This window comes from Symphalangus syndactylus, chromosome 16 (assembly GCF_028878055.3).
Source record: "Symphalangus syndactylus isolate Jambi chromosome 16, NHGRI_mSymSyn1-v2.1_pri, whole genome shotgun sequence".
Classification (NCBI taxonomy): Eukaryota; Metazoa; Chordata; class Mammalia; order Primates; family Hylobatidae; genus Symphalangus; species Symphalangus syndactylus.
Genome location: NC_072438.2, coordinates 32,645,025 through 32,665,825, shown reverse-complemented (window position 1 = coordinate 32,665,825; position 20,801 = coordinate 32,645,025). Strand labels below are relative to the sequence as shown.

The following is a 20,801-nucleotide window of genomic DNA, read 5'->3' as shown; positions in this document are numbered from 1 at the left end:
GCAACAAGAGCGAAACTTCATCTCAAAAAAAAAACTAAAAATTAAAAAGACAGAAAACTGATCTATGACTACCAGAGCCTGAAGGTACAGTGAGGAAATTGGCTGCAGAGAAACATGAGGGAACCTTTTGGATTTATGGATGTATTCTGTCTCAATTGTGATGATGGTTACATGACTGTGTAAGCTTGTTGAAATTCATGGAACCTTACACCTAAAAAGGATGAAATTTTCTCCAAATTATACCTCAGTAAACTCAATATTTTTTGAAAGGAGGTGAATAGTTATTCAAAACAGTTAGCCATTGCTACAGAGGACTTCACTCCTTACTTCTCCAATTCCCGAGCTCATCAGGTTTCCATCAAAACTAGCTGTGTCCCCCAAATTTCAGTCCCAAGTCCTTGCTCTGCCCTCTCGACCCCAGGCTGATTGGGCCAAGCTCAGTGTTCCTCCTTGGAGACTGATAACCAAGCTCTGATTTGCACTCTGATTCTGCCCTTTTCTCAACTTGGAAGATCCTTTCTAGTCTTTTGAGGAGTTATGGTCGAGGGCGCCACTGGAGAGACTCAACTGTGCCCTCATATCTTCAGGAGCAGGCCCTGAAAATGGAAAAGCCAGTCAGTTGTTATCTGTGTTCTGCTGGGCTATGCCTTTCTTAGACATAAAGGCAGAATGTCTGGCTTCTTAAAAAGGGAGAGAGATATATGGGGGAGAATTAGGGTAAGGGTTGCAGGAAATGGAAGCAAGGTGGGAAGATAGGCTGTCAGTTAATATTTTAAAATACTCTTTTTTTTTTTTTTGAGATAGAGTCTCACTCTGTCGCTCAGGCTGGAGTGCAATAGCACAGTCTCGGCTCACTGCAACCTCTGCCTCCCAGGCTCAAGTGATTCTCCAGCCTCAGCCTCCTGAATAACTGAGACTATAGGCATGAGCCACCAATTCCTGGCTAATTTTTCTATTTTTTGGAGAGACAGAGCTTCGCCTTCTTGTCCAGGCCAGTCTCATATTCTTGAGCGCAAAGCAATCCATCAGTCTCAGCCTCCCAAACTTCTGGGATTACAGGTGTGAGCCACCACGCCTGGCTTAAAATACTCATTCTTAGTAGCTGTTGTTATTAGATGAAAACACCATGCACAATAGCGAACAATAGATCTTAGACACTAATGTAGGCAGTTGGTGAGGCTTGATGGAGTGGGGAAAAGCTTCTTAGAAGTTGAACTTTAACTGAGCCCCTTCCCTTTGGTGGAAGACGGCAAGGGAGATCATGAGCAGGCATGAGCACTGGGCTGAGTTGGTGGCCTTTGCAGAGATGCTCCAGATAAAGGCAGAAATCACTGGGTTGAAGTACAGCAGACAATGAGATTGGATAACCAGGGAGGACCAGATGGTGAATGACTTCAAAGGCCAGGCAGCAGGATGTGTCCTGATGTAGCTGGTAATGGGGAGGCACTGAATGCTTTTTTTCCTGGAGTACAAATTGATGAAAATACTTGGGATAGGTTGGTTTCCACTGAATTCAACAGTTACTGAGCCTATATTGTCTGCAAGGTACTATGCCAGGCCGTGATGATATAAAAACTAATTTGGTGACCCTGCCAGGAATCAGAGAAGGACAAGTTAGGAAGAGATACCAGTAATCTAGCCTTTTCTGACACCATCAACATTCTCAATTATTTCCATTGCACCTAAATCCTACCACTTATGATGTAGTTTTCAACCTAACCCTTGACTTACCTTTCTCTCCACTGCACCCAAAAGATCTTGAAATCTTTGAGAGTAGGGACCATATGTAACCTTAGCACTTAGCACTGTACTTTGCCCATTGCAGGTGCTCAATACATGTAGAATATATGAATGCTTGGATGTTTGAATGAATGAGGTGTTAAGGGGTTACAGCATTGATGGGGATAGAGAAAAAGGGATGGCTATGGGAAACATTCTAAAGGAAGACCCCTATAGCAAGTCATGGCTAGCAGGATTGGAGAGATGGAATAGAATGAGTCCAAGATGGCCCTTGCTGCATGGCTGGAGGGTGGTGGTACTGGAAGTGACAGGAGGTTAGGGGATATGAGTCTGGTGAGAAGAGCATGGGTTTTGTTCAGAACTGTGCATCATTCAGAGTTTCCTGGAGTACTTGACCTCTTGGGAAGGAAGATTAGTGCTTACCGGGAACATTTTCGATGAGCAGCTATCTTCATAGTGGCAGGCTAATTTCAGAGTAAGTTTATTAAAATTAGTGTGTGGGGGAAAGTGAGCTCAACTGCTATTTTTAACTGATGGGATTCATGTTCTCTCTTGTGCGGGGAAATTCGCATATGTGCTCCTAAAATTGACAATTTCTACTCTTTTTATGTTAAAAAAATTAATATAGTGAGTTTCACGTTGAATAAAATACATTGGCTGAAGATGAGAAGAGGACTTTGGCCAGTCCCTGAATGAAAATGACCAGAGTGAATGACATTTATTACTCACTGCCTGGATTTCCACCAGTAAAACCATACTGGGGCTTTGGTACCTCCTGGCAGAGAAGTTGCTTAAGTTGAGAGTTTGCACCTCTCTTTGGCCCTTCAGGCAAATCGGTACCAGTGGTAGGGGAGACCTGGTTCCCAAAGAACACAAACCTTTGGTTGATTTTTACTTTGAAGTCTTTCCACTTTCATCTCTTCTGGTCCACTCTCTTCATTATCTGAAGCTATTTTATTGCAACAAACACCCTAATACTGTTCAGGGTAACAGATTTTCTTCAAGTCAGTTTATCCTCTGTACAGCTAGCCAACTAAACCACCTTTAAGAAAAAACATTTTTCACAATGTCCCTTACTCAGAAACCTTCAGCGGTGGCTCCCCATCACCTGATGTTCGAGCCTCTTCATGCTGGCCTTGACCTATCTTTCTGCCTGTCTCACTGCTCCCCGCACAAGCTGGCTGCTTCAGCCAAAATGATCTACCATGCATTCTGGCTCCCACCTTTATCTCACGCCCTGACCTTATCCAGGTGGGCCTTCCACTTCTTCTCTGACCACAGCCTTCACCAGTCCTTTAAGTCCCTCCTTAAATCCCACCAGTCCCTTAAGTCCCACCAGTCCCTCCTAAAATCCTCCATGACCCCAATCTTGAAGTGAGCTCTTCGTCCTGTTGCCTTATGTGGCTTGGCTTAAACTGTGATCCTTTCACACTCACATGCTACCTAAGAAAGAGAGGAGCTGTGTCTCTGTGTAGACATTAACTCCTGTATAAGTTGACAAGCTCCTTAGAGAAAGGACTGTGGCCACCTGTGTTGGGGCAGGAGACAGGAATTCTGGAATGATGATGTATCATGCAGTGGCTCAGGTGGTGCAGGACCTGAGGCAGGGCACTGATACAGAATACAGAACCAACCTGGTTCTGGCCCATTTGCAGAGCCTCTACTTTGATCTCACATCCTCATTTAGGGAAAGTAGCTCATGGATGTTCCTGCCCACCTATAGCTCTATTAATGGCAGGCACAAAGGTATGGAGTCAGTGATGTCAGGAGAGAGCCACCATTGTAGTGGGTTGGCTGGTTGATGTGAAGGAGGAGTGAAGGACAGCCCTTATATGTCAGTGGGACAGGATGTCTAACAGAGGAGAAGGTCAGCATTCAATGTGCCAGTTACATAGTGAGCATTACTATGTGCAAAGCCTTCTGCATATGACAATTGCCTTCAAGGAGTTACAGTGCAGTGGTGATAGAGAATGGGGATGAGGCCACTATGCTGTGATATGCATTGTGATAAGCGTTCTTCAGGTTAAGGAGAGGCTAATTTAGATTGGAGGATTGAGGAGGGTTCTTAATGGAGGTGGCACCTGGGCCAGGAAGGTTGGGCAGAATTTCAGCAAATGGAGATGTAAAGGAAGGGTGTTCTAGACAGAAGGAATGGAGATGGCAAAGGTGCAGACGTAGCAAAATGCAAGACTTGTTGAGGAAATCCCGGATCATCTCGTCTCTGGTGGGGACACATAGTGGAGCATCAGGTGTTGGTTAGGCAGACCTCGAATGCCCTGTTAACTGTATAGAGGGTGCTAGGGTCCCGAGTATGGCATTCATTCTGGAAGCGAACAATGGCACAATAGTCTCTTTTGAGTAGAAGAAGTTGCCTGGATGCACTGGGGAGGGAACTGATCTGCCAGGAGTGTATGTGAGGGACTGGACAGGGATGGGGCTTGGGGAGAGCACAAGAGCCTGTCTGTGTCTGTGTCTGTCTGTCCGTTTGCCCTTATCCACTTTCAACTCACTTGGGTCTCCCGTTCACAGCTTCATTGCCCCTGATAATGCTCTTGCCAAGGCTGCCTAAGACCAGCCTCCTGACTGCCACACCCAGTTGTCTTTCTTTAGGACTCGATCCCTGGCTGTGCAGCCTCTGACACTCTCCTCTTCTTTTCCTATACGCTGGGCTTCTGCATCCCTCCATGTGGCTACTGGCCATGTCCCCAGGAACTAAACACCTTATTCAATGTGCCCTAAGTGGAACTCATGCTCCTTCTGTATTACACCTTTCCTATCTCTCTTTCCTCCTTCCATCCTGCCTCAGTGGTATCACTGTGAAGTCTACCTTGATTCTTCTTCCCAACTTACACCTCCCAACCTGATTCTAATTCTTATTCATTAAGATCCATCTTTCTGGCTTTTGAACAAAGTCCTTAAATAGGGCATTCATGTCACCATTCCCACTCTTTCACTGTGGCCAGATTCTCAACCCCTCTCCCTGGAATATCTTCTAGGACCATCTTTCCTCCATGCAGTTACTAGAGTCATCATGTAAGCATTGAAATGATTTTACCACTCTACTGCTGAGAGCTCTCTGATGGCTTTCTAGGGACTGCAGAGTGAAAGCCACGTCCCTCAGTTGGCCTCCAAGGGCCCTTCCCACTCCACATCTCTGGTAACTCCTGTATCCCTTATTTCCACCACCTCCCCTACCCTTCATAGTACTCCTGACTCTGGCCAGATCATTCCATGCCCTATAGCATCTCTAAGCCTTGCTTATGTCCAAAGGTCACCTCCTACTCATATGTTAAAGCCCAGCTCAAATGTCACAGACTCCCCTTGGGCACCAAGAGGTTGGGCAATGAATGGTACGTTGCATTTGGGAAGATGGTATGGGGGATTGTTGGCAGGGTAACTGGGTTTCTGAGGATGGGGGTCCTCAGAATGGTGGGTGATCACCAATGTCTAGCACAATGCTAGGCACAGGATAGACACTTAGCAGTAGCTTGTAGAAGGGAGGGAATAAGAAGGAAAGACAGTTAACCTTGTCATTTCCAGGATTCTCTTTGAAGCCAACCCTGCTGGTGTGCCCCACTTCTAGTCTCTCCCCAAAACCAGTCATGGCCCTAAGAGAGCTGGGAGTGTCTGAAGTGCCCCAAAACATGCCCAATGTCCTGGCCAGTTTCCCAGCTCAAGTTGCAATGGGTTTTGTAAGTCACCAAGCTCCACCAATAGGTAGCTACCTGTTTTTTAGCAAATCTCCCGACTTCTCCAATACCTTGTTTTCTCTGGACTTTGTACAGTGAGGATGACAGTACCTACCTGTGTCTCGGTTAAGATGATGATAAAGTGAGATGATGTATGTGAAAGTGTGTTTTAAATCCCCCAACCCTCTCCAGGTGAGGTGATGCTCCTATCCTTGCCTGGACTTTGGGAAAACCCTTCCCTGGGGCTTCAGAGATGCTCCTGCAGAGGGAGGTGATGTGTCAGCTGCTGACTGTCAACGTGATGCCATGGAAAAATCATATTGATGGGGCACAGATTGCTGTGCCTGCTTGCTCTGCCATCTGCAGACCCCACGACCAAGGCAGTATTGGAGGTGGCAGGGATGGGACTCTCTCTCACTAGCCAGTTCCAATTTGCTTTTCAATTTGCTCCAACCTGGTGAGTGCTGCTGGGGTCAATCTGTAACCTCTTCTTCCTTCCCAACAGTCTCTGGCTTTGCCAGACTTTGCAGCGTGCATGCAGGCTGCTCAGTCAAGCCTGGGCAGCTACCATTTCCGTGGCCTCTTCTGAGAACCTCCTAGTTACCTTCTGACTTCGTACGCCTCTTACTGTGCCCAAGTCCAAACTCGTGCCCAAGTCCAAACTCATGCCCAAATTGTTCTGCCCCTCTTCATTCATACCCCTCTCTGGCCTTCAGAGCATCTGGTGGCTGCTCTCCTTTGCTGATTTGCTGGGGTTTGAATAAGCCTTTTATTAAGCTGATTTCAGTGCTTAGGGAAGAAGACTGCAATTGCTCACAAAGAACTCATAGCAACCTCTCTCTGGGATTTTTTTTTTTTTTTTTTTTTTTTATTATACTTTAGGGTTTTAGGGTACATGTGCACAATGTGCAGGTTTGTTACATATGTATCCATGTGCCATGTTGATTTCCTGCACCCATTAACTCGTCATTTAGCATTAGGTGTATCTCCTAATGCTGTCCCTCCCCCCTCCCCCCACCCCACAACAGTCCCCGGAGCGTGATGTTCCCCTTCCTGTGTCCATGAGTTCTCATTGTTCAATTCCCACCTATGAGTGAGAACATGCGGTGTTTGGTTTTTTGTCCTTGCGATAGTTTACTGAGAATGATGTTTTCCAGTTTCATCCATGTCCCTACAAAGGACACGAACTCATCATTTTTTATGGCTGCATAGTATTCCATGGTGTATATGTGCCACATTTTCTTAATCCAGTCTATCGTTGTTGGACATTTGGGTTGGTTCCAACTCTTTGCTATTGTGAATAGTGCCGCAATAAACATACGTGTGCATGTGTCTTTATAGCAGCATGATTTATAGTCCTTTGGGTATATACCCAGTAATGGGATGGCTGGGTCAAATGGTATTTCTAGTTCTAGATCCCTGAGGAATCGCCACACTGACTTCCACAATGGTTGAACTAGTTTACAGTCCCACCAACAGTGTAAAAGTGTTCCTATTTCTCCACATCCTCTCCAGCACCTGTTGTTTCCTGATTTTTTAATGATGGCCATTCTAACTGGTGTGAGATGGTATCTCACTGTGGTTTTGATTTGCATTTCTCTGATGGCCAGTGATGAGGAGCATTTCTTCATGTGTTTTTTGGCTGCATAAATGTCTTCTTTTGAGAAGTGTCTGTTCATGTCCTCTGCCCACTTTTTGATGGGGTTGTTTGTTTTTTTCTTGTAAATTTGTTTGAGTTCATTGTAGATTCTGGATATTAGCCCTTTGTCAGATGAGTAGGTTGCAAAAATTTTCTCCCATTGTGTAGGTTGCCTGTTCACTCTGATGATAGTTTCTTTTGCTGTGCAGAAGCTCTTTAGTTTAATGAGATCCCATTTGTCGATTTTGGCTTTTGTTGCCATTGCTTTTGGTGTTTTAGACATGAAGTCCTTGCCCACGCCTATGTCCTGAATGGTATTGCCTAGGTTTTCTTGTAGGATTTTAATGGTTTTAGGTCTAACATATAAGTCTTTAATCCATCTTGAATTAATTTTTGTATAAGGTGTAAGGAAGGGATCCAGTTGCAGCTTTCTACATATGGCTAGCCAGTTTTCCCAGCACCATTTATTAAATAGGGAATCCTTTCCCCATTTCTTGTTTTTGTCAGGTTTGTCAAAGATCAGATAGTTGTAGCTATGCGGCATCATTTCTGAGGGCTCTGTTCTGTTCTCTGGGATTTTTGCAGGCCTCCTCAGCACCCTCCCTACCTCCTGTGTCTCCTTGTACTTTTCCATTTCATTAATTACTGCCTGATCAAGTCCCTGGAAGCAAAACTCTGACTGTGACCCTTCCTCACTCACAGACCTCCATAGCTCCTGTCAGCTCTCATGTTGGCCCAAACTCTGCTATCATTTAAGGCCTTTCTTTCATCCAAACCAAACTTTCCAGCCTTATTTTGACTTTCTCCTTTTCACACATCCTGCACTCCTGGAAAACAACCACTTCCATTTCTGTCTGAAGCCCATGCTGCCACACACCCAGCCTTTGATCAGGCCATGCCCTCTGCCTGGAACTCTTGTTCTCTTTATTTTTCTTACTTCTCTCTCAAGGTTCAGTCACAAGTCTCTTGCCCCCAGACTAAAAGCCCTCCTCCCCTTCTGTGATCTCACAACATCTAGCCATGCCTCTCTGACCGCGTGTCTCCCTGGCTGCCGTGGGTTGGAATTACATGTGTTTGTGCCTTGCCTCCAGCTTGGAGTTGCTCTAGTGCAGGAACTGACCAATTCATTTCTGAATCTCCCACTGTGACCAGCACAATGTCCTGCATATAATGGGAAAATCTAAAAGAGATGACAAACCTCACGGTTTCTCAGTTAACACTTAAATTGAAAAACTACTGAATTAACACGAGGACATTCTTTTTTTTTGGTCCGAACAACATTCTCATCTGTTTCTTTCCCCAAAGTCCCTTTGTATCCATTTTTATCCCACAGACATGACTTTCAAAATATAGATTGTGATCTTTTCAAGGTAGTGAGTCAAATCACCTTTTAATAAGCTCTAAGGGATTTATGAACTTACTATAAGTCAATTCCTTCCTCCCTCCCTTCTTTACCTTCCTTCCTTCCAAACTGGAATTATTATCTCAGATATATTGCTTGAAAAAAGCCAGGCAGAGGCTGTGGGTGGGAAATCATTTGATTATAAAGAGCTACTTTCTATAATGAGATCTGACCTGTATTATAGCGTGTCTGAACATACACCAGGCTTTAACTCTCTTCTGCTCTAGAATTCAAGCTTGCTGCAAAGGTTATTTGCTACCCACGGTTGACTCTCATGCAATTTCTTTGGCCCCTGTGGTCTTCTCATTAAGAAAAATAATGATAAAAATAATTCTTTACATTTGTCTTTCTTCAACTGGTATTTACAAGGATTTACTGTGTCTCAGGCACTCTGCCAAAAGTTGGGGTATACAGTCCACCAGGATGTCGTCACCTTACCCCCCATTTCCTTATGGAACCCTCATAACAAGCTTGTGGATTAGACTGAGTAGTGACTGAGTAGTGACCTCATTATATAGACAAAGACATGGTAATTCAGTGTTCGTGAAATGCTCAGAAATTCAGCGTCCTTCTTTATGGTCACTCAGCAAGAAGCAAGCAAGAGGAGCTCAGTTTTAACTTCCTGTTGGATGTTTTCCCCGCTGAACCCTGGGTTTGTGCTGGGAACCCTGGATTCAGGCCCCCTGCATGCTCACTTCCAGACAGGAGGCAGCAGCCCTTGCATGCTGCAAGACCGCTTTCTCATCTCTGCTTCTGCTAACCTGATCTAAACCCAAGAATGTGAGCTGAAAAGGAGACTTTTGGGGTCTGGTTCTAGATTCCTGCCAAGACTTCAGTATAGGCTGGAAATTGAGCAACAGTGGGGTGAGCAGTCTGCAAGAGTGGGGTCAGGTCATCCTGAAGAGGTGGTCTCATAGCCCCTCTGCTGTGGGAGCCTGAAGGTGGGTGCACCAGGTGACCCAGTCCTGTCTGAGCAGAGGCTCCAAGGAAGTGAGATAATCTAGTAACACCTCGGACTCACCACCCCACCCCATGCCCATTGTAGAGAATTTCCTCAGGCAGCCATGAGGGGCCTGCCCCAGGCTGCCTGAGCCTGTGAATGAGGAGGGGTTTGAGAAGAAAGTGAATGACTGAAGGTGTTATCTGGAGATGAGAAATGCCTTGGGTAACAGTGGATTTTAACTTTAAACACTGAGCAATGTAAATTCACTGCACCCTCCAAATTTAGAAAATACAGATACATATAAAAGAAAAAAAGCCACCTACAATTTGACTACCCAGAGCTGACTGCTGTAATCTTCTATGTTTCCATGCCCTAATTTCTAAAAATGAGTTTATAGTGTATGCTGTTTTACTATTTGTATCGAGGCTAACACGTAGACAGCAGATGCACACATTTTAAGTGGACAGGTCAGTGCATTTTTACATGTGCACATACCTGTGTAACCACCACCCAGAGCAAGTTCTAGAGCATCCCCAGCTCCCCAGAAGGCATCCTATGCCCTTCTGAGCCAAGATATCCCTCCTGCCTCACCCAGAAGTAACCATTATTCTGACTTCCAGTACCATATGCTGTTTTTATAACTTGTTCTTATTCCTAGTCAGCACTACTTATTCATAAGTAATGAATAGTTTCCATGTCATTAACTCATCATCATCACCATCATGGTCGTCGTCATCATCATCATCATCATCATCATCATCATCATCGCCAGAGCGGCCACTTGGGATTCTGCGATATTGACAAACCATGCCTGCGTGGGACTTTAAGCCTATGTTTTAGAAATAACTGCTGTATTTTTTCCCACTATCAGAAAGCCTAAATGGCTGGCATGAGGGGTTCTATTTGGTTCTAGTACAGGCTGCAGGGGTGTCAGCGACTTTGAGATTTTTTTTCTTCAAGGCCTGCTTGTGCCTTCTGTGGCTTGCTTAGTTTTTTTGAATATACATGTGTTATGCTAAACATCCTAATAACCATTGCAGTGTATGTTCGAAAGGGCGTCTCACATCCTAACACACGTTGTGAGATGCCCTTTCTAACATACATTTGCTCTGCTGTTTACAGGAGAACAAATACTAAGGTGCTTGTTTGTCCCATTCCTCAACTTCTTCTTAAAGAGGAGAGAAACTCACTGGACAATTTAAGCACCTGGGTTTAGAGAGAGATTCTTTTAAGATGACATTGGCAAGGAAGGAAAATGACTATTTTGATTACTGGAATTTATGAAGACACCGACACAGAGGAGAAAAGCTCCACGCGTCTCCCAGAAATACCCTCCCACTCAGTGCTGAACAGCTGAGTCTTGATTATGTAGGCATTAACTACGCACACTTGGAAACCTGCCTCTCTTCACCCTCTCTCAGTTTAGGTTTTGATTATTTTACTACCACTATCACTACAACCACTATGCTGATTGCTACCACTACTCTTATTATTATTGCTAATGGCAATAAAATTATATTAAGTTTCCATTGCGGTGTGCCAGCCACCACATGAAGATTTTTTAATGTAATTTTCAATTCAGGAACCTATATGAAGGAAAAAGGAAACATTCATTGAGCACTTTTTAATGCTTTGAGTCCTGTGCTGGATGCTTGACATATGACTTTCAGTACAGCTAAAAGATAAGTAAACATCAGGGAATATGCATGGAAAGCCAGAGCTGGGATTTGAACTCCAGGTTTCTCTGATTCTGAAGTCTGTGTTGTTCCTATTCTAACAGAGCCTCACCAAACGAATGAATGAAGGAATGAATGAGTGAATGAGTGGACCAACCGACCTGGTACACTGAAGCACTCATTTTTAAGAAGTCTGTATTTTAGCCTGGGCGCAGTGGCTCACACCTGTTATCTCAGCACTTTGGGAGGCCGAGGCAGGCAGATCACCTGAGGTCAGGAGTTTGAGACCAGCCTGGCCAGTTGTCTCTGCTAAAAATACAAAAATTAGCTGGGCGTGGTGGTGGGTGCCTGTAATCCCAGCTACTAAGGGAGGCTGAGGCAGGAGAATCGCTTGAACCCAGGAGGCAGAGGTTGCAGTGAGTTGAGATTGCCCCATTCCACTCCAGCCTGATTGACAGAGTGAGACTTCATCTCAAAAAAAAGAAAAAAAAGAAGTCTGTATTTCAGATTGTGCTGGAAAGGAAACATTCTCTTACTTAAAACCCTAACTACATAATGCCCTGACGTAGTGCTTACATACTTTTGTGTCTCAGATAGCCAATGTCATCTGTCAGTGGTGACACAGAGTTCTAATTGTGAAGTGGATTACAAATCTTACAATATTGGGTGCCCAGTTTCCTCATACCAGTTATTTGGGTATGTCAGTATTTTATTTAGGATTAATTTTAATGAAATACCAGAAATAATAATTGCTTAAATAATATTGAACTTTATTTTTTTCTGAAGTGCAATACATTTGGAGGTAGGCAGTTTAGGGCTGGCATGCTGGCTTACAATCTGTTAGAGACCCAACCACCTTTCATTTTTCTGGTTCATCATTCCATGTGTGAGGCTTTCCACTTTGCAGACCACGATGTGGCAGGAAGGAGGAAGACATAGGCAAGAGTGAACCTGCTATGGTTTGAATGTCCCCTTCACAACTTACACGGAAACTTAATTGCCACTGTGACAGTGTTACTAAATGGCACATTCAAGAGGTCATTAGATCAGGAAGGCTCTGCCCTCATGAATGGATTTAATGTCATTATCATGGGAGTAGGTTTGTTATTGAGGGCGATCAGCCCCCTTTTCTCTGTGTCTGGAGTGCTTGCTCACCATGGGATGCCTTCCCTCATTTGTGTTATGATGTAGCAAGAAAGTCATTGGTAGATGCTGGTGTCATGCTCCTGGACTTCCCAGCTACAGAACTGTAAGAAATAAATTTATTTTCTTAATAAATTACCCAGTCTGTGGTATTCTGTAATAGCAACAAAAAATTGACAAAGACAGTACCCCTCCCTTGAAGGAAATGTTTCAGACTTCTGAAACTTTGGAAAGGAAATGTTTCAGACACTGTTGCTTCCATCTCACTGGACAGTATTTTATATATGGGATCCTCATAGTACCTACCTCAGAGGGCCTCCTTGTGAGGATCAGATGAGCTAATGTGAAAAACTTCCCAGAACAGTGCCTTCCATCAGTGTTTTGGCTGACGCTTCTATGGTTATACCTGGAATCTGAGCCCATCAGGCTTGGTAGGTCTTTTCTAAGGACTTATTTTAACTACTATAGTCTTTGTACCCTTCCATTTAAGTGGACAGCAACCAGTGCTGATGTTATCCAGGAAGATGACGATTATGGATGATGTTGATGAGGATGATGATGATGATGAATATAAGCTCTAAGTAAATGGCAGCTGCATGCCAGTTACTGGGCTAAAAGCCTTCTTTTCATTATCTCATTTAATCCCTTGACAAACCCATAGTACCATGAAGTGGGTACTATCATAGTCCTTATTTTACAGACAAAAGATCTTAGGCTCTGCAAGCAATGGATTTCCTTGCCCAAGATCCTTCAGCTAGAAGTGATAGGGCAGGAGTTGGAATCCAGCGGGGAGTCTGACTCACACCCCGGGTCTTACTTGGGAGTATCCACTGCCTTTTATCTTTTTAAGTCTCTCTGCCTCTGAATTTCATCTCCTTTTGGAATAGTCAGCCTGGACATTAATAACAATCCATTTTGATGCTGCTATTTATGATGATCCTGATGACTACTGAATTTTCTTTTGACTTTTTTTTCTTTTTTGAGACAGGGTCTCACTCTCTCCCCCAGGCTGGAATGCAGTGGCATGATGATGGCTCATTGCAGCCTCAACTTCCTGGGCTCAAGGGATCCTCCCACCTCAGCCTCCCAAGTAGCTGGGACTACAGATGTACGCCACCACACCAGCTAATTAAAAAAAAAAATTGTAGAGAAGGAGTTTCACTATGCTGCCAAAGCCTGTCTCAAACTCTTGGGCTCAAGCAATCCTCCCACCTTGGCCTCCTAAAGTGCTGGGATTACAGGCATGAGCCACTGTGCCTGGCAAATTTTCTTTATTGAAAGCGAGATGCCCAAACCTTGAGCTTACCTGAATTAGTGATGTCTATGTGCACTTCTCCAAAGGAATTTTTTATTTAGTATTAGATCTTGTAGATGCACATGGAAAAGAGTAGACCGAACAACCCATTTTATCGTCATCTAAATGTTCTCCTGATCAATAGTGATGACAGAGGTGATGATGGTGGTGGTCAAATGTTCTGTTAAGGAGAGCAAGTCAAATCATGCCCATCATTGGCTTGTAGTCCACTGGTGATCTGCAGCCAGTGAAGATTTTGCCATTTTCTCAGAAAGCCATAATTAATTTGGGTCACCCATGGGAGCCTTTTGCTAACATAATCAGCCCATCACAGTTATCAGCCAGAGAAACAGACCTGGATGGAGTCCCCAGCTTGAGCAGTGTTTACAATTTAGTTTGTCCTCTGAAAATGTCAGTGATTTGAATCACGAGGATTATACACCCCCCCATGTCCCAGAATAAATCTCTGCCTGACTTTTTGCTGGGGGGCTGTGTTCTAAACTGACAGTTCTTGTTGAGGATAGTTTCTCAGTAATCAGTAGTGTCTGGAGTTGATGGAAAGAAAATAAAAATGACAAAGAGGAAGTGCAGGAGCAAATTAACAGTGCTCAGGAAAATATGAGCAAGGCGCAGTGAGAGGGAGAAAACAGCACCCAGCCACAGGGTTCGGCTGGGGAGGCCTGCATGCTGCAGGTGGAAATTCAGGGCCCAAGTGGCCCTTTAGCGATGACTCTGAGGTTCTCATCCAGAGAGAAAGACTGTGTTGATCATGATTGGTTGAAATCTCAGCAGATGGTGGTAAGAGCTCTATTTACTTGGATAATTAAAGTAGTGATGAATTTGCACGGCTGATTTCAAGATCTCAAGTCTGCAGATGACTGCCTTTCGGGGCAGACTGGGGTGGAACACCTCCTTGCTTTATAGTATGTGCACCTGACTCAAGTATCAGCGAGCTGGGAGCCAGGGACTGTTCTCAGACATGCTCCATCTTGAGTTGAAGCTTCATCTTGAACACACTGGCCCTCTTATGGGACTGTTCATCCCAGCAGGGGAATCATATTTTCCAGAAGGCAAGATCTGCCAACACATTTAGGAATGGAGATTGTTTTCTGTCTTCAAATGGGACAGACTCAGTTCTTTTGATTACTGTGATAATAAGATTGGTGTCTTTAGAGTTTATTGAGTGCTTTTTCTCACACGAGTAATTCTATAGAATCCTTCCAACTCTCCTGTTGGTGAATGGGGTGCTGTGGCAGAAAGGGCATGGGACAGGCCTGGGTTCAAATCCCATCTTTGCCTCTTACAAGCTTCATAATTTTTTTTCCCAAAAAACTCTTAGAGCCTTAATTTCTTCACCTGTAAAGGGGGGTAATGATGTTTACATTTTGGGATTGTGATGAGGATTAGTGATTAATATATGTGAAATGCTGAATCATCTGTTAGGACTGAGTAGGCTTCAAAATGCTGCTGGCTGTTCATATCATTATAGAAAAGAAAACTGAAGCGCAGAGTGGGGGAGTGGATTTTTGTGGTCTCCGTGGTAGGAGATGGTGGCAAAACCCACATCATTTCACTCTAAAGCCCAGGTGCCGCATTGCTTCTATTAATGATGCTTTCCTGTCTTTATCTCCTGAGTTTCCCTTTTGTTAAAGAACAGTCAAGGAATCAATTCTAGTTCTGCAAATGCCACCCTGTAACCCTCTCAGTACCTCATCTGTAAAGTGGAAGTGCGATTACAGGTCCCCTTTGCCTCCTAGGTTCGGGAACAGGTCTAAGAAGTTACGAGCTGATAATACGCAAAGGTGCACTGGGCCTCATCAGTAATAGGGGTGTTAGCGTTTTTTAAGGATTTCTCTTGAGACAGATAAAATGAACCACAGCAGTTTTACAGCTTTTAAAGTCAGTCTGACCAAAATATTGTACATGCTTTGCTGACTTTTTACTGCTACACAGCCCACAAGGAAAGCCCTCTGCAACTGAATTGAATTTTTGTTCTATAATGAAGTAACCAGTGAATCTATCGTTACATTCCATATGTGACAGTTATATGTCATAATGTGTAATTGCAATATGTGAGGGTTGGTGATGCAAGCTGCCTGTCACCTGTATCCAGCAGACGTCAGGTCCCTGGCAACCTGGATGGCAAAGAGAGGGTTTCAGATGCATGGGTAATTTTAGTGCTTCATCCTGAACATATACATGATCTCTGAAACAAACCAGAACTGCAAGGCGCACCAGCAGCATCTCAGCCTGAGGCAAGGTCGGATCAGCCTAGCACTGGGGACAGAGCAAATTCCCTGTAGGCAAGCAATGGTTTTTAGAAATAGATGCTATCTTCAGCAAGTGAGAGGCGGTTTCCTAGCCCGTTTATGGCCAATGAGAAAGAAAGCCAGTCGTTTTTCCATGTGTTTCCTCCTCATCTTTATAGGCTTGCAAAGGACAAGGGGCATGCATAGTCAGTGGAGAATGCAGAGACTGAGAAGATGGTGAGAGGGAGGAAAGGAGAAATAAGAGAAGTGAAAGGATTGAAATAGATATTCAGGCAAACCTTCGTTATTCAAAACTTTGGTTAGCCAAGACTGTCAGTGAATTTCACATACCCCCCAGCTACTATAGTTCACATTATAAACTCTTCCAATTACCTGAAATCTCACTTAAATTTCAGCACATCCCCTGGGGCATTCAAATAATCAAAGTTTGCCTGTCAAAAGTAATACCGGAGAGGGGAAAACGGCATGATGAGTCTGAGAAAGATAGATCATTAAAAAAAAAAAAAAAGTCATCTTAGAGAATGGCATTAGAAGGCTGGGCGTGGTGGCTCAAGCCTGTAATCCCAGCACTTCGGGAGGCCGAGGCAGGCGGATCACGAGGTCAGGAGATCGAGACCATCCTGGCTAACACAGTGAAACCCCGTCTCTACTAAAAAAATACAAAAAAAATTAGCCGGGTGTGGTGGCAGGCGCCTGTAGTCCCAGCCACTCGGGAGGCTGAGGCAGGAGAATGGCGTGAACCCGGGAGGCAGAGCTTGCAGTGAGCCGAGATCGCACCACTGCACTCCAGCCTGGGCGACAGAGCAAGACTCCGTCTCAAAAAAAAAAAAAAAAAAAGAGAGAATGGCATTAGAATCATTAAGCTACCAACTTGAAATTGCTGAAATGTTATCTAAAAATTACAGAGGTGAATACAGATTTAAAAAAGGCTGTGGAAATGCCCAGGGAGTCTTACAGTTTTAGGATGGAGTATAGGCGTGGGCAGGAAAGGCTCACACCCAAGATGCGAGGGTCTTAATGTTGCAGGGCTTAGGGATTGCCGCAGGCTGGAGGACTTCAGCAAAATGAATATCAGCATGTGGCCAGCCCCACAGGGCATTGTACTCCATAGATACCCAAACCCATGTCTGGAGAGGTTAAATATACGTGTATCTCCAAGTGGCAGTTCTGAATGTCTATCTAGGGTTGGTGAATCTGCAGGACTTTTAAGAATGAAAGTGCTGAATGGAGTGATACCCCTGTGATGGCAGGGAAGTGGTCCTTTTAAGCAATAAAAATGAGGTCAACATACAAATGTCATTTTGATGATTCTATAGAAACTATCCTGCATCCTCTCCTTACACACTGAGTTTGTGTAACTGGATTTTTTTTTTCCCCAAAGCATGATGCTAAATGAGATTTAGACATTTACGCATAATAATAAATTGATGGCTATCTAACTAAAATATGTAAATCAATCTATCTATCTATCTATCTATCTATCTATCTATCTATCTATCTATATATTCAGCTTGGTGGGAACTGAAACTTATTTCTTAAATATGTATTCGGCACACATTGTAGGCCAGGAGCTGTGCCTGGCTCTGGAGGTGCAAAGATGAATAAGATAGGCCCTGGCTGCAAAGAGGCCTCAGTCAGACAAGTGGGCAGGTGGGCAGGTGCTGCGATACAGAGTGTGTGAGTGCTACTCTAAGTGTACCCACAGTGCCACGTGGCTCTCACTCTGTCTGGGGGCGTGGCAGAGCCAGCTCTCACTCTGCCTGGGAGAGTGGCCGAAGCTTTCCAGAGACTCAGGAGCAGGATGCAGGACAGTGTAGAAAAAGAGAGAGGTGAAGAAGCTTGAGCGTGGGGGCAGCAGTAGGTGGGCTGAACAGGAACGTGGAGGGTGGGAATAGAAGAGCTGATGATGAAGTCGGAGAGGTGGGTTGCAGCCAAATACTGAAAGGCTCCTGTCTGCGACTCTCCTTAACATCAGAGAATTTTTTTTTTTTTTTTTTTTTTTTTTAAAGAAGAGTGGCAAGCCCTAATTTACATTCTCCAAAGGGACTGGTACCTGGACTAGACAAGTAGGGAAACCAGAAGGCTGCTGTGATGGTCCCTGCCAGAGATCACAGGGCAGAGCAAAACAGAGGTTCCAGGCATGGAGGGGCGGCTTGTTGGAGGCTGGGGAAGGGAGGTTGATTGTTGAATGCTGTTCACCTGGAGCTGTTTGTTGGGTGGGAAGTGAAGTATTGCTGGATGGGGGATGGAGAAGAGGGGAAGGCGAGGGCAGTTAGGAGTGAGTAGAGGGTGATCGGGGAGGAGGTACCTCTACAGAAAGAATGAGTCTGCAGTTGAGAAGTTTCTAAATTATTCCTGAACATGAACCCTTTGGCCATGTCTGTTTATCATCTGCCGAGAAGCCTGTCTGGATTAGCAGGCATGCCCTTGCAGTGGCTAATGAGAGCCAGCCTGATCCCATCAGTAAAAATCTCTAAAGACCAGGAGTCTTTGTTTGGCAAGAGGTGACTCCACCCCATCCCTGCCCCCCCACCCCACCCCTACTACACCCCAGCTACCTTCATCTCTCAGCAGCAGTTATCTGGCTATAAAGCTACCCAAATAGTAATGTAGTATGTCAGATAGCCATTTAATTATTATGATCTTTTGATCTTTGTTGTAGCAATTATGGTTTGCTTTAGGGCAGATAAAAGCTCCTCAATGGCCAATGGTTTGGGCTCTTAGGATGATGAGCACATGGCTACCCTCATGGTGTTTGTGTGTGGGCATGAATTAACATCGACAAATGAGTTGTAAGCTCTGCTTTAGAAATGTAATTGAAATGCAATTCCGGAGAAATATATTTTTGAGAGAATAATAAAAATATTTTATGATATCTAGTATTCACACCCAAAACTGGGCATATTTTACTGAGCTTATTCCATTTGTGTGTCACTGATTACCTAGTATATTTGGTGTTAGTATATACCAGCTTTCTTCCTTTCTTCAGCTGATAGGTATGTACCCAAGGGCAGCCACATGAGCCTCGCCCTGAGTGTTCCTGCAGCTCCTATGCACTCCTGTGTTTCTGTGTATGATTAATAGAGACTTAGAGGTTAAAGTAAAAGGATTATTATTGAATGATCACCATTTCTTTTTCAATCTTTGTTCAATAAACCACAAGAAGGGGAGCTTTAGCAAGATTGAGAAATAAACTCAGTAGCATGGATCCTCCCCAGGTTGGTGCAATGCACATTTGTTGTTTTCTCACTTCCCAGTATTCATTTCTTTTTCTCAATAGCACTTCCAAGTGTAGGGTATTACCATTGGATGCAGTCTGTGTACGTTAACAACTGTAGACAGGTGCCCAGGCAAAGACTCTCCATGATCTGCTTTAGGCTGTTGGAGACATCCTTGAACAGAGAGACAAAGAGACTGAAATGTAAGAGAGTCCAGACTGAAATGTCACAGAGTCCAGTTCATCCCATTTGTCAGCCTCTGACAACCTTTCCTGCAACAAGACCTGGTGGTTGGTGGTTCCTGGTTCCTATCTCCATTGCCCAGATTTGCCTTGCTGCCCACCTGTGTCTAAGTCTAGCTCTGCATTCTCTTGCCAAGTCTATAAGGGCCAGTATCCTTCCAATATATTCCTTTGTTAGAATGTCAGTTACTGTTGCTTACATCAAAGAATCCTAATTGATATACCCAGGTAACAGTCTGGCTCTGCCACTTACTACCTTTGTGATGAAGGATAAATTTACCTCTTTGAGGTTCTGTGTCCTTCTCTGTAAAATGGGACTAATCATACAACCTATTTCGTAGTGGCCATATAGATTAAATATGATGTTTCAAGTAGAACATTTAGCAGTTTGGAAAATAGTAATGCTCACTAGATAGTGGCTCTACTGTTACTGTTATAATCAAATGAAGGTCTTCTTATTACTCCTAAGAATGCGTGGCACATAGTAGATATTCAAAAAAATACTAATTTCATTTCTCTGTCCCCTCTTCTGAAAACAAACTGAAACCTTCCTGAGCTGGTAAGGAGAGGGAATGTCAGTGGTCCCTACTCTACACATGAACTTGACCAGCAGAATTTTGTCTTGACTGAAGAGCGAAAGTGGAGGCATTAGGAGGATAAAGTGTGTGTCTCTTGGTCCCTCCTAGTGACCAGAAAGTGGGATATTTCCCTGTTTTTCCTTGCTCAGCTTGGCCCTTTGGAGTGTGTTTGGGCAGCCATGTGACCCACTCGCCCACTGATGTGATTCTGGCACCAGCCGTCACGGCGGAGGCTGAAACCACGCATGAGTCTGGTTGCCTGGGTAGCACCCTGTCTAACAATACGGCATTAGACACTGTGATCACAGACTGCATTAAGAAACAGCAGAGCCAGTGCGTTCTCTGTAGGCCTGACAGCTCAGATCAAACTGCGGGATCCAAAGGTGTGTCTGCAGAGTGGGTCCTGAACCACAATCACTTTCTCTTCTCTTCTCAAGCTTGGCAACAAATTCCACCCACACTGTACTGTCCAATATAATTTACACCACAGGATGTCAGGATGAAAGTTTCTTCCTAAGATGATTCTTAATGACACTCCCCCATTCAAAGCCCCTCAGGGCTCCTGATTGCTGGAAGAATACAATCTGAACTCCTCAGCACCACATCCGGGCCCTTTCTGGCCTGGCCACTCGTCTTGTCTTTCTGGCTTTATCTCTCACAGCTTGTACTCCCACCCTCCACCGCAGCCAGCCCAGGGCGTCGCTCACTGTTCTGACCACACATCTTCTGGCCTCTCACCTTTGTGCTTTGCTATGGTTGTTTCCCAGCCAGGAGTAACATTTTCCCTGTCACTGCCACTTGTCACAACTCCATCTATCCCCAACCAAGATGTATCCCTCTACCTCTCCCTCCCGATCAATTTCAAATACCACTTTGTCCTCCAACTCCTTGAGCACCTTCTTTGCTAAGCTGTGTCACTGTCTCCTCCATGATAACAATAGTAGTAATGATCATTAACATGCATACA

At 44.4% G+C, this 20,801-nt stretch overlaps 1 protein-coding gene across 4 annotated transcripts in view; it reads left to right on the top strand.

Moving 5' to 3' along the window:
* CCDC149 (coiled-coil domain containing 149) overlaps positions 1 to 20,801 on the top strand; it is a 111,860-nt gene that overhangs the window by 9,279 nt on the left and 81,780 nt on the right. The window contains exon 1 of one of the 4 annotated variants that reach the window (XM_055245808.2): positions 19,063 to 19,217. The exons of the other annotated variants lie outside the window; for them this stretch is intronic. The gene's annotated coding sequence lies outside the window, so the exon portion shown is untranslated. Of the gene's footprint in view, positions 1 to 19,062; positions 19,218 to 20,801 lie in introns of those variants that run through there. 4 annotated transcript variants of the gene reach the window in all.